The 15,150-nt window shown below is 40.2% G+C and overlaps 2 non-coding genes across 2 annotated transcripts; both read left to right on the top strand.

Annotated features, from left to right (window-relative positions):
• The first annotated feature begins 2,391 nt into the window (after nucleotides 1-2,391).
• On the top strand, nucleotides 2,392-2,463 carry TRNAP-CGG (transfer RNA proline (anticodon CGG)). Its single transcript has one exon. It is a non-coding gene; the product is annotated as a tRNA-Pro (tRNA).
• Nucleotides 2,464-2,585: 122 nt separating this feature from the next.
• Nucleotides 2,586-2,659, top strand: TRNAV-CAC (transfer RNA valine (anticodon CAC)). The gene has a single exon. It is a non-coding gene; the product is annotated as a tRNA-Val (tRNA).
• Nucleotides 2,660-15,150: the final 12,491 nt, after the last annotated feature.

The raw sequence follows: 15,150 nt of genomic DNA, 5'->3' as shown, positions 1-15,150 counted from the left end.
AAATATTACTCTATTTTGTAGCCAACTAAGACGAAGACACGAATAGAAACCTCTGCAATGTATAGCTTCAAGATGTCTTCAAGAAAGAATTTGAGCCTTTAAATCTTCAATAGAAGGTCCCTGCAATCAGTAGATACTTTGTTGTAGTAGTAGACCTTGCTGGACAAAGACTGCCATAGCTCCTCAAAGAATAGTCTAAACATGGCATATCACATGCCAATATGAATCTCTCAAAGAGCACGCTTGCCCTATGTAAGTCGCACAAAAGCCTAAATCCCTTTTGGGCAATCATCCCCTTATCTCCTTTTTTACATGGCCGACCATGGCCTAGGCCCTTTTTCCCATTGTCCTCCTAGCTTCCTTCCTACCGCCCATCTACCTTTACAAATTGCATGGGTGAGAGCCCGGCCCTCCTTAAATTAAATCATGATGCGCTTGCACTCTTTTATAAAAGTATTGACTTGCGCTTTTCCTTGTGCGCCTTTCTCCCTTATTTAGGACTTTTCTCCTTGTGCGCCTTTGTCTTCCGTTTCACTTTGCCTTAGCCTTTGTCTTTTGCTTTAGCTTTTCCAGATTTTCCACCTTGTTCGTCTTCTGGTTAATAATGTTCGTAGTGCCAGTAGTTGCTATTGGTTGCCACCTTGAAGATCATGTTGACGTTCATAATGAAGGATGAGAAGGACACGTCCATGAAGATGCTTCGACGAGTTCTATTTTCCTATGCGTAGTGGAGTTGTAAGAGGTAGTGAATGTAGCCTTGTAAATTTCATTAAATAAAATAACCCTTCTATTGATCACATGTGGTACACTTACATGTGCTGAGGTGCATGCCCGAGAGAGGAGATCGTGGAGCTCTTGGTGTGAAGAAAGGCTAGGAGTTGCTATTGGTTGCCACCTTGAAGAACATGTTGATGTTCGTAGTGAAGGATGAGCAGGAAACCCCCATGAAGACGCTGCGATGAGTTTTATTTTCCTATGTGCAGTGAAGTTGTAAGAGGTAGTGATGATGATGCTCTTAGTTTGTGAACTGCGGGTGGAAAGCTTACTGTTCCTTGATGAAGCTATGAGTATGAAGGTGCAATCATGCTCGATGTTGGGATCATTGCTGTGTTTACGATCGCGATACATTGCCCGTGCATAGGAGTTATCCTCGTGTGAGAGTGATTAAGTTCATCAAAGAGAAGTTGTAATGTGGGCATGCATCCATACACCATGTACCATTGAGTGTTCGCCATACAATTTGTGGTGCTATACCCTATCTTTTGAGTTGCAAGATGTTTTAGGGTCGCATGTGTGTCTTGATGTCTATGCAGCACTGATCTTATCCTACATCTCTCTTTCTTTGAGGTGACTTGTGTCTTGCAGTGGGTTGGACTTCTTATTGATGTGCTTGTCTAAGGTAGTGTTTTGTTCTCGTTTCTCTTGTAGCTTCACATCGATTTTTGCCCTTCAACATCGAGAGAACGTTGCCGGTCGTGCTCTCTTGATGGCCATATTCTTGCTATTGCACTTGTTCATTGTGCTTGGTGTTTGGAAGTCTGCCAACTGCTCATGTCTAGTTCCAAGAATCGTTGAGCGTCAACGCAATATGGAGCATGCATAACTTTAACATCTTTCCGTTGTAAAACGTTATATGTCATGACGGGTATTACAAGGTACTCAACATCTCCTTAGAAATCTATATTAACAATTGTAAATACAATATTTTTTGGATATTTTAGCTCTACTATACACTTGTGAAGTTAAAAGGAGGGGGTCTTTTTCTGGGGTGTGCAAAGAGGGGGGGGGGGGGGGGGGGGATATATCATGGAAAGGAGATGTATTTGAAACCTTAATCTTTGGACATTTGCATTGGAAGGGGTGGCTAGGAAGTTAGGAGCGCTAACGTGACCTCATGTGTCCTCTGTGGGGCTGAAAAGTGAATCTTCTCTCTCTAGTTCATTTTGAAAATCCACATTAAGGCCTAAATTTAACGGATGCCAGGCTTGCTTCTAGCTATTGTGCCCGTCAAAACAAGCATAAGATCCTTGTGTGCGTCAAACAATACGTCTTCATAAAAAAGGTTGTCGATCAGATTTCATTGCCAACATACCTACTCATGTACAACATACTTAAAAGACAATACGCCTCAATGGCGGATCATGGAAGGTACTTCTACAAACTGAGTTGGCACATCAAAGTTCAACTTGCTAGCTGCAAACAAGCGTGCGGAATTATGTCTATTATTATCTGACTCGTCGCCTTTCAAGTTTGAGAGAGAGAGAGGTGCAAGCATACTAAATTTCTATGTAATTGTTATTCTGACTAACGCGTTGCCTTTGAACTCGGGTGCGAGATATTTCTTCAGCTGGTGACGTGCTAAATGGGTATGATTCTTGGCATGCGGCATTTGGGCGTTTGGTCTAGTGGTATGATTCTCGCTTCGGGTGCGAGAGGCCGCGAGTTCGATTCTCGCAACGCCCCCACACCCCCACCTCACCTTTTACTGCAGCAGAGGGGGGCTTTCTCTCATCCTCGACTGCTCGTCAAGTAGAAATCCATATAGCTATGCTTGTCAGCCTAACGAGAAACCTTGATAGCACCTTGTCCGGATGGTGTAGTCGGTTATCACGCTAGTCTCACACACTAGAGGTCTCCGGTTCGAGTCCGGGTTCGGACACACTCCCTTGATTTCAATGGCCGCGGCGCGCTCAGGGGGTTTTCGTTTTCTTCTCTTTTCTGCTCGCCCACACGAACACCCCTTCATTCGTGTGTGCAATTGTGTGCTCTCATTTCTCTTAGAAATAGAGAGGTACACTCAACAAGCGCTGTGACCTTCTCGAGACATCTTGGGTCGATATCGATATCCTTGTACGCCTTCAAAGCATCGTGCGCGCACTACAATCTACCGATAGAATAGAAAGTGCCATCCTTCTGTTGCGACCATTAAGTTGAGCCTTAAAGCCGATAAGCATCGTCACCCTTTCGTTCCTACACCCAACCATATATATATATATATATATATATATATATACGGAGTTGAAGAGTCGTGAATATTTGGAGTGATGGTTGCCCACCCCCTTACCGATTTTCGCAATTCAAACATATATTTAGCAAACATTATGCTTAGAATCATATGTCGATAAAAATATTCTTTACATGCAACTAATCTGGACTGAATTTCTCTATCATCCATGTGTCGTAAAGTTACAATAATGTAGCAAACAAAATCTAAGTAAGGAATCCCTAGTAGGAAAACAAAGAATTATTTAACTTTCCAGCAAATTGATACAGAGACGGCTCCATCCACATGTACCCTTTCGTAATGAAGCTTAGATTATGGCGATCTAGGCAGGTGGATAGGCGAAGAGCTTGAGGCTAGCTATACAAGAACTCTCGCTCTCACTCATTGAAAGATAGAATGGTAATGGCTTTGGAGAGATCTTCCTTTTATAGGCCATGAAGCTGGTTAGATCAACTTGTTTCACCAAGAATAAATCACTAAACGCTTCCCAAGAGAGGTTACCGTATGAAAGTACCGAACACCTTCCAAAATAGGATAGACAGTTACATTAAACTCGATTCCATATTGATATACAAATGGATTGCTCTACGAAAACTAATAAAAATTTTGGCTTGATTGCAAAGGATGTATGAAACCACGGACTTCACTCCTCCCTCCAAGTGTAAGCTCCTCCTCCGCTGCCTTGACACTTGTGACACGGGAGGTCTTCTTTGGCCCCCTTGGTGGGGTTGTATTGCTTGTGCAGTCTTTGGGGGGTTGCGTTGGTCCAAGGGGTTTACTACTGTGGCCCAAGAAGCACAAGAAGCTATTGCATGGGATGAGACCCTCAACGGTGAGCATCCCCCATAAGCCCTTTGCCATGGCCATGGTGTCCCCTTTTATCTCCATGCTCCTCATCTCCACTCTTACTGGACGGCATGTAGGTCTCGTCGTCACTGAAAGCATCCTCATCATCATCCTCCCCTAGTCTCTTCTCTTTGTACTTATAGGCAAAGTCTTCTTTCACTTTGTCAGGTTACCTTGGCCAATGTACTTTCTATTTAAAGGGTGAATGAGTTAAGGCATAGAGGGAGGACTTTATGTATGGAGGGGACAAAAATTAGGTAGAATCCTTGTATAACAACAATATAATAGTCCAAAATCTACCCTAAATCAGTAGCATACATGTATCCACAAGTATATGCGAGTCTTCTCCGTGTTTACTTCAATGCTTTTCTTGAATTTGTTTTCTTATGTGCTCTGTTATAACTTATTTCGAGTATAACTTCATCATATCAACTTAGAACGGGGTCATCTAGGTACTCACATTGAAGTAAATAGACTTGGTTGACAAGCCAACATGGACAAAATTATGAAAATTCTCTCATGATAGCTCAAAACACTACTTCTATTGTAAACACATCACCTTTTTATACTTTTCAGCTTGGAAGACTTGCACTACTCAAAATAAGTCCTTGCATATACCTAAATCTAGCCAAAGTCTCATTAAGCCATTAAAACTTAATATTAGATACTTGAACTATGTCAAAGACCAGTTCTGTCCCTAGAAGACCTTGTAAAGACTCCATGTATGTGCTTTTTTATAAATGGGTCTTTCCTATGGTTTCCTTCATTGAACTTGTAACCACATGATATCCACCCCATCTAAACCTGCACATCCTCTAATATGTGACACTTACTCTTCTGTAGGTTCGAGATCATCATCATCTTCCATAAGCTCTAAATCTTGTTCTTCTTCAATATCCTAGTTTGTCTCTTCATCTTCAGGCTTTGGCACTTCATATTCTTGTGGTTCCCTTCTCTTGAATATCTTGATTCTTTTACATGCAAAATTGGAATCCTAAGCTTTGGTTTGGATAGTTCACACAAAATATATGTAGTATTGTCAAAAACCTGCATCACAATGTATGGTCCAAACCACCTCTTGGATACCTTCCTGAGTGTACTATGTTGATTATCTAGACTATTGTCATATATTTACACCCAATCACCCTCTTCAATAGCCGTGGGTCTCAACCTGTGTCTCCTATGACAAATCTCTCTTTTTCCTTCAGTCTTGCCTCTTTTACTCTTTACACTGCAACTTCAATATCTTCTCATCTCCTCTTTAGTTGTCAAATCTTAAGAGCTAAGATCTCTTCTTTCGTCAAACCTCATTTCCCATACTCCATGTAGTGGTCACTATCTCTGTAGGCATCATTGGCTTTTGACCATCTATGAGGTCTATCGTCATATGACTTTGATAGCACTATGTGAGACGATCTACACATAAATCCAAATCCAATAACCATGGCCACTCGCTATCTCTTTCTTTGGAAGCCATCGCTAAGGACTTGCTCTCTCTCACTCTTTCCATTACCCTCTAGGTTATAAGATGAAGTCAATGCCAATTTTATATTAGGTCTTAAAAAGAACTCTCTGGCTTTTTCTACATCTAACTCTTCTTTGTTTGCAATCACTTTCCCCACTACACATCCATATATACAAAATACATATTCAAGAAGAAACTTATATACTACACTAGTAATCTTGGTCCTAATACTCTCTCTTCAACTTGGTTAGTTAGATCTTCTCTTGCAAGCACTATGTATCTCATTTATCACCCCTATAGGCATAGTAACAAGGTTAACAACAACCCATTTATAATGCGTATATTGGCACTCTCATCAAGCAACACCATGGAGCCTATGGACCACCTATTGATTCAAGTGTTTCAACCAACCAAGCTATAGCTACCTCTCACATAGCCAATGTGCATCCTCTAATCAAATGTAGTGAGCTTACTATCCGATTGGTGCCCCAAGAGAGACACCAAGGAAAAGGGATTTCTACTGCAAGAAAATCTATCTTGTAAAATCAACAAGCTTTTGTTTCATTCTTTTGAGAACCACAACAAGGAAAAGAACAAATCTTCATGCAACATCATCGTAGATATCTCCCACGGATTTGATAGAATCAACCATAATCTTCAATATTTGCATAGAATCCATCAAAGCTTAACAAGAACACAAAAGAATACACCACTTTTGAATAGAAATAATCACATACGATTCATTTTCATTGTCTTCATAGTTTTCTCTCTCAGTCTCTCATAGAAAGATACATTGTTTTGCATAGAATCGGCTCTCTCTGACTCTTTCTTTATCTCTCAATCAATAGTACATCATCTCCTCTCTAGAATACTTAATAATCACTCATAATATTCCTTCTTAGGTTGTGGATGCCCCTTCCAAAAGGTGTATCTGATATGAAAGGTCACCATAGCCACTACAGTGACTCTTCAAAGCTCACTATTGTCACTTCACTCCAATCTTCTCTTGAGTCTTTAGCAGCTACTTCTTCCACTTCCTTGAGCTCTTTTGAACTTACTTTCACCTCTTTCCAAGGCTAGAAAACTTTCCCAAAGTCACACATACATTCTACAGAACACTTACACAAGCATACACAACAAAACAGAACAGAGCAGGAACAGAGGCTCTACAGAAGCTCAGCAGAGGGTTACAGAAGGTCAACAAGAAACATCAGAACCTCATAACTTAAACTAAAACCATTCCAAACTATCAAAAACTATTCAATAAGCTTTCAAAAGACCCCAACCTTCATCAATCATCAATCCATGCTTCGTATAGAAGAAAATCAAAACAAAACATAAGCTAAGCAGAAGGTATCATAACCAATCAGAACCTCAACAAAACCTATCAGAATATCACAGAATCTCATATTTCTACTGAGAATCATCATGAGCTTCCAAAAGATAATCAATATCATCCAAAACACTCTCAAACACTTTCAAAACAACTAATCATAACTCAAAATCCATCAAAAATCAATCATTCAGATCTCAAAAACAATAAAAATCTACCAAAAAATCTAGTCATTTTCAGCATTCAACATATTCCCACACTTAATAAGGAAGCGTCCTTGCGACCTAAAAAAGAGGTAATATAAGTTCATTAAGAGCTCAACTTGATCTTCTTTAGTATCTTCAATAATCCACTCAACCACGACCTCAACTTATCACCTATATCTAAGAAAGAATACAACTAAAGGAAAACACCATTATCCAATAACACATCTTATAAACAATAGAAATTCATAATAAATTTGTAAATGATATAAGAGGTTCTTTAACTTTGCATTGTAGGCTTTTCATCTGTGGGAGCTTTTGCTCAACCGCCAAGACCCACGGACTAGTGCGCAAATCGGATGCTGTATGCTTGCGTAGTGAATGTCGGAAGATCCCCAAGAACAATAGAACTCTACTTTTTGCACAAATTACAAGGTGAAAAGCATGAACGACATGAACAAGGGACCAATTGGGTGCAATCTCCCCCCATGCCTTGTGTGAGCGCTCCACAAAGAATGTATTTTATGTATTATTCATCTTCAAGCTCAAATAATAGCCCAAATTACAAAATAGCAAGCTTTTAGCTTTTGAGTTTGCTTTAACACAAAATAGGAATAAAGCTAGTGGGCGGTGCCCAAAGAGTCTCGCATGCCCAATACAATGTCCAAATAGAAATAACATAATCGTGCGCCCATGCGCATACAAAATAATAATAAATATCCAACGCCCCAATAAATAGGCGTGACAAAATATAGGTGTGGCGCCTATCAAAATATAAATGATAAATCGAATACTCGCTATCCTCCAATGCTTTCCTCTGCCACTGCTGCTATCTCTACACATCAATTGAAGCATTCACAATCGTTAGTAAAATAATACAATTAAACCGAAAAAAATGAATACCTAGCAGTCTTCAGCTACATAAATAAATCAACTGGTTAGAAATCAATCCTAACCTTAATTTATTATGAGTGCGCACTCTAAACTCATAAACGTTTATTAATTTAATATGTATTTTGCGGAATCACCCGCTATGGAATCACCCATGTACACACTAAATTAATGAAACGCCCGAAAAGGACAGGCGTACCCATCAACTTCTCGCACAAAGAATCCACTTTGTGTATGAGCCCCGGTCATCAAAGTTTACAGAATCTACCGTAAAACCTCACGGAATCCACCATGGCACGGAATCCACTGTAAAATATGCCTCATGGCAACGTATCTACTACTGTCCAAATCATATCATGGTTAAATTTAGTATTAGGTAAACTAGTAATAAATTCCGTAGAAATTTGTTCCCATGGTCTAGACGGAATAGACAAAGGCATAAGTAATCCATACTGTTTACCATGATGTCTCTTAACTCTTTGACAAATCAAACATTCAGAAACAAAGTTAGATACATCAGTGTCCATATGCGGCCAATAAAAATCTTCGGTTAATGTACATAAAGTAGATATGATACCTCTATGACCTTGATATGGAGGACAATGAATCTCATTCAAAACAAAATATCTGAATGGAACTGTAACACATAATCTCTTTTCATAAAACATAAATCCATCATTATAAGATAGTGAATCAATAGGAATCAAGTTATTTTGAACTAATTTATTCTAATCAGTATGAAAAGTAATATCCTGATAATAAGTATCTTTCATAGCAATCAAATAATCAAAAGATATAACAGAAATATTATGAATGGCAGGTCTTCTACTTAATGCATTAGCCACTACATTTTCTTTACCGGGTTGATATTGAATGATAGGGTGAAAACTCTGGATAAAAGATGCCCATTTGATATGTCGGTCAGATATTTGGGGTTGGCTAAGTAAATGTCTAATACTTTGCTGATCGGTTTTAATCATAAATTCTGAACCCATTAAGTAGTGTTTCCACTGTCTTAATGCTTGTACAACAGCTAATAGTTCTTTGTCATATGTGGAATATTTCAATTCAAAAGGTTTCAGCTTACAACTAGAATAGGCTATAGGATGATTATCCTGCATAAGTAAAGCTCCTATTCCTGATCCACTAGCATCAGTCACTACTAAAAAGAATGGTCTATTAAAATCAGGCAACTGTAAGACAGGGGCATGGGTTAATGCATGTTTCAATAAGTCAAAGGATTTCCGTTGATTTTCGGACCAATGATAAACAATACCTTTCTTCAGAAGTTTGGTTAATGGTAAAGCAAGTAATGAAAAATTATGCACAAACTTCCTATAGAAACTAGCAAGACCAAGGAATGATCGTAACTCATGCACATTTTTAGGTACAGGCCAGTTCAATATTGCATCTATTTTCTTAGGGTCAACTTTAATTCCATCAAATGATACAATATGACCTAAATACTCAATTTCTATTTTAAAGAATTCACTCTTTTTCGGATTTGCATACAGTTGATTATCTTTTAATTACTGGAAAACCAATGACAAATGCTCATAATGTTCTTTCTCATTTTGACTAAACACCAGAATATCATCAAAGAAGACAATAACACAATACTGATATTTCAGAAATATACGGTTTATCATTCTACTAAATGTAGCAGGTGCATTAGTCAATCCAAATGGCATCACTAAAAATTCATAATGACCAAACTGTGTCCTAAATGCAGTCTTGAATATGTCTGACTTATCTAGTCTCACCTGATGATAACCAGACTTAAGGTCTATTTTACTAAATATAGCAGATCCTTGCAGTTTATCCATAAGGTCATCAACTCTAGGAATTGGATACCTATTCTTTACAATGATCTTATTTAAAGCTCGATAGTCAATGCACATACGATAGGTATTATTCTTTTTCTTGACTAACAGAACAGGTGCACCAAATGGAGAACTACTAGATCTAATCAATCCTCTATTTAGTAATTCCTCAACTTGACTTTGAATTTCTTTTTGCTCTATCTGGTTATGCCTATATGGTGCTTTGCAAGGTGGTTGTGTACCAGGAATCAAATCTATTTTATGGTCTTCTAGACATGAAGGAGGTAAACCAGGTGGTAGATCTTTGGCAAAACAGTCTTTAAAATGTGCAAGAAATTCTTTATGCATAGGGTGCATATGATTTTCTTTAACTTGCAATTCATTCACCCAAATGAGATAAGATTTACTATTTTTGCGTAATGCACGTTTAGCTTGAGTATGCGAAAGCAGTGGAAAAACATTAGATGCATGCATTCCATACAATATAATATGCTTTCCTTGAAATTTAATATTAATTGAATGTGTGGAATAATCTATATATGGGTTATGCTGATGACGCCAAGGCATACCTAAAATAATGTCACTCGACTGTAATGGAACAACTAGAAAATTTCTTCTTTCCGTGTATTGACCGATTTGAATCTCTAAGTCATGCACTTCCTGTGTACCATTATGCCTAGTGCCTAAGAATGCTGCTTTAATGCGATAATGCGTAGGTACAGTCTGTAACTTCAATTCTTTTACTAGCTTTGCTGAAATAAAATCATGAGTACTACCGTCATTATGCAAAATAATCTTTTCCTTTCCATGCACTAAACATTTCATAGTCAATAAAGAATGTGGAGTTGGTATACCTGGTAAAGTATCCGAAGGAGTAGTAGTGTCGTCCTCATCTTCTGTGAAATCAGGCATATCTTCATGTTCTTCATCTTCCATTGCTCCAAGGTAGTTGATATGGACAGGTGGCTTCTTCGAATGGCAATTTGCTGCTAGATGTCTAGGCTGGTGGCATTTATAACATACTATAGGCTTGGCTTTGGTTACATTGTTTGCAATGACAGGAAGTCTAGGGACATTAGGATTTGGCTCTGGAATAGGCTTAGGGTTTTGATTGACATTGGATGGTAAAGCAGGTGATGTTGCCCAATTTTTACGGAAAGATGATGAAGTGAAACGACCTTGATTAAATCTTCTAAAATTTGAGTTGAATTGCTTAGATCCATAGTTACCATTGGCTTGGAATTGCTGTGGACATCTGTCTCTACCTCGCAGCTTGTCTTCAGTGTCATGAGCTAATGAAATTGCGTCTTCAAGAGTTGCAGGCTTGAACATATTAACTTCAGTGTAGTAATGCCCAAGTAGTCCAGACATATACTTGCGCTTATGTGTCGCTTCAGGTATGTCTTCAAGCATGCGTAACTGGAGTAATGCATTCCAAAAGCGTTCCGTGTACTGAGGAATAGGCTCACGATCCCGTTGCTGAAGAAGATCCCATTGCTTTATAGCTTTCTCATGAAATTGTGGAGGAAGGAAATTTTGCATAAACTTCTTCTTGAAATTCTCCCAGGTAGCGGGACAATCTATACTCTTGCGTACCACAGTCCACCAAAGAGATGCTCTATCCACTAAATGATTAGTGACACACTTGATTTTATCTTTTTCAGCATAGGTTTCCTCATGAAAGTAGTCGTCAAACTGACTAATGAATGCAAGAACAGTTTTTTCCTCTCGAGTGCCATTGAAAGTACGGAATTTGAAATTTCTTTTACTTATCTTTGATTCCTTGCGGATAGTTTGAGCTTCGAGAGTTGCATCGATGGTACGTCGGATAATATCTTCAGATTGAGGTTCTTCTTTGTCGGTAGACGATCTTTGTAAATTTGCCAATTGAACTTGCAATGCTTGCCTAGCTCGTCGTTCTTCATCCAATTGCATCATAATTAAATCCAGCTTTTGCTCCATCGTAGGTTCAGGTATGTCGCCTTTAGCCATTAAATCATCCATATGTGATTCCGTCATCCTGCAAAACTCAAAAGACCTTTCACTCTCAAAATCAAGTTACCGGGATGAGCGTAGCTCAAGTTCTGGAATACAAGGCTTATATATTTTTGGGTGTGGCTTTCACAATCTTTGAAAAATCTGCGTTTTATCCTTCTTCGTATGCTGAAAATGCTTCAGCAAACCTGCGTATGCGTAGAGTACCTTCCAATGAACAACTTTGCAATGCGGAGTTTCTGCGCAGGAACAACCCTTCGATGAGTTTTAAACAGAAGTCAGTTTTGACTCCAATTGACTTATCTGACTTGCAGAGTACCAGACTAATGCGACTTATAGAGTTTGTAGACTTGCAGAACTTGCTTGCTTTATGAAACTTGTAGAACTTCGACTTGATAGACTTGCTGAGTTGAGAACTTTGTAGACTTGCAAGATTGAGAAGCTTAAGTGACTTGTTGCTTAAGTGATTAAGCTTGGGAGCTTAATCTAACTGACAACGGCGAAATCGTGGGGGGGGGGGGGGGGCGTTTTTCCATGCGGCGGAATTTTCGCTGACGTCTTCTGAGACCTCACGAAAATTTTGAGAAGCTTAAAGCTTCTTTTAAGCTTCCTAAGCTTTAATTTTTAAAGCTTGAAGATATGGAATTTATGACTTATCTCTCTGTATGAAGACGACTTGATGAAGAAGAGATGGAAGTGGTCCTCCGTCTCTGCAGACCGGTCCTTCGCAGTCTGATGATGGAAACAGGGATTCTTGATTGCTAGGAATCTGCCTGTATCGACCGTTTGTGACGAGATTGACCGTAGAGCCCGATCGTTCCAGGAGCTCCGCCTTCGCTCAAGATGGGTAGCGATTGGAAGCTCTTGATCTCAACTCCGCTCTAATACCACTGGTGCGCAAATCGGATGCTGTATGCTTGCGTAGTGAATGCCGGAAGGTCCCCAAGAACAATAGAACTCTACTTTTTGCACAAATTACAAGGTAAAAAGCGTGAACGACATGAACAAGGGACCAATTGGGTGCAATCTCCCCCCATGCCTTGTGTGAGCGCTCCACAAAGTATGTATTTTATATATTATTCATCTTCAAGATCAAACAATAGCCCAAATTACAAAATAGCAAGCTTTTAGCTTTTGAGTTTGCTTTAACACAAAATAGGAATAAAGCTAGTGGGTGGTGCCCAAAGAGTCTGGCATGCCCAATACAATGTCCAAATAGAAATAACATAATCGTGCGCCCATGCGCATACAAAATAATAATAAATATCCAACGCCTCAATAAATAGGCGTGACAAAATATAGGCGTGGCGCCTATCAAAATATAAATGTTAAATCGAATACTCGCTATCCTCCAATGCTTTCCTTCGCCACTACTGCTATCTCTATACATCAACTGAAGCATTCACAATAGTTAGTAAAATAATACAATTAAACCGACAAAAGTGAATACCTAGCAGTCTTCAGCTACATAAATAAATCAACTGGTTAGAAATCAATCCTAACCTTAATTTATTATGAGTGCGCACTCTAAACTCATAAACGTTTATTAATTTAATATGCATTTTGCGGAATCACCCATGTACACACTAAATTAATGAAACGCCCAAAAAGGACAGGCGTCCCCATTAACTTCTTGCACAAAGAATCCACTTTGTGTATGAGCCCCGGTCATCAAAGTTTACGGAATCCACCGTAAAACCTCACGGAATCCACTGTGAAATATGCCTCCTGGCATCATGGACAGCTTATTGTTTCAAGCGTTCTAAGCCAAATGCTAATGGCTACCTCTCACATAGCCGACGCGCCATCCATATCCACGCGTGTAGTGAGCTTACATCCATGCCGTTCGAGTTACCTCCTCTTCGGCGCACTCGGGTAGCTCCACGATCTAAGTGTAAGCTTCAAGCAAGCTCCATCCTCAAGCTCCACGCTCCAAGCTCCATCACCGCGAGAGCAAGCCAAGAGAAGAGAAGAGAAGAGAAGAAGGGAGGAGAACATGGAGAGCTTCTCCACCCCACGGTCCCTCACCCTCATACACTCACTCCCTCACACTCTCACACTCCCTCTCTCAAGCACAAGCTCAAGTAAGCAAGAAGAAGAAGAAGAAGAAGAAGAAGAGGAGAGCTACTTTTTGCCACACACAAGAATGAGATTCTCATTCACTTTTCAACTTTATATACAAAACCCTAAATCCCTTTTGGGTGGTCATCCCTTTTCCCTTTTTTACATGGCCGGTCGTAGTCTAGGCCCTTTTTCCCATTGTCCTCCTATCTTCCTAGCTTCCTTTCCACCACTCGTCTATATTTACAAATTGCACGGGTGAGAGCCCGACGCTCCTTGAATTAAACCATGATGCGCTTGCGCTTTTTTACAAAAGTTTTGACTTGCGCTTTTCCTTGTGCGCCTTTGTCTTCCGTTTCTCTTTGCCTTGGCCTTTGTCTTTGTCTTCTATTTTAGCTTTCAGGATTTTCCACTGCCTGGCACTCTTTTACAAGATTTCAGGCTGCCCTTGCACTTTTGGCCTTTTCTCCTCTTCTTTCTTCAGTCGAGCTACCTTTTTTCCGCCTTTGCCCCTGCATCTTTTTTATTTCCTTTTGCTTTCTTCATGTTGGGGTTAACATTACCCCCCTCTTAGACGAGTGCCAGTCCCATGGCACTCTTTGTCGAAGATAGAATGCGGAGCTTGCACCGAAGACATGGGTGGAAGGGACTGTTGTGGTTTGCCTTGGAGGAGTTCTGATTTTGGTGCAGTGGAAGGGTGTTGGGGGCACTGTGCTGTTCCGATTGGCAGGTGATATGATTGTTGTAGGTGGCGAGAGGGCTACTCTTTGTTGGGAATGGCCACACATGGATGGCACGGGGCTTGGTGTACGTGGGATGCTCATGGTGGATCCTGCTCGTGATGGTTCTCTGGTGGTTTGCATGACGAAGTAAAGGACAAGAGTTCAGAGTTGAGTATTGATGTAGCGCTGATGGCGCTTTCGTTGGAGTCTTTAATACCTGCAATTGGAAAACCTCTCAGGTTGTCTCTCCCTAAGGGGTAGTGCTAGTCTTTGTAGCATGCATAAGACATATTTGGATTAGTTTGGGAGACAGGTCGAACTCTAAGCAAGCCTGGAGTGTTGTCCTGCACTTGAGGACCCAAATTGTGTATAGACTTTAGTGTAGAGACTATGTGAGTGCTCGTGCATACTTAGATATTACGTAGGTAGAAGACTGCAGCCTTGTGTCTCATAACGTCGTGTGGATGAAGCAAAGTGGTTTATGACAGAAGGAAGTACGCGTGAAGGTGGGTGCAACATCCTGTGCATTATGATCGCACGACGTAGCAGGATAGAACCCAGGGATAGTGTACTATCCTTAGGTGGTAGACATAGGGCCGGTGTGAGGGGGCGGTGTATTGTGCATGGCCATTCGTGCGGTGCGTGCTCCAATTGATTGCCATGGTTTTAAGGCAGAGTGTAAGAGGGAATTGTGTGAATGGTTCACGGTGACAGTTCTAACCACAAGCGAGACAAGCTCCTTGCGGTTGTCTTGCCCTTCATGTGCCTTGAACTACTGTGGGTGATGCTAGGGGGCTAGGGGACTAG

Source organism: Lygodium microphyllum, chromosome 1, assembly GCF_053477565.2.
Source record: "Lygodium microphyllum isolate KBCC chromosome 1, Lygodium_microphyllum_v1.1.10, whole genome shotgun sequence".
Classification (NCBI taxonomy): Eukaryota; Viridiplantae; Streptophyta; class Polypodiopsida; order Schizaeales; family Lygodiaceae; genus Lygodium; species Lygodium microphyllum.
This window is presented reverse-complemented; position numbering and strand designations above follow the sequence as displayed.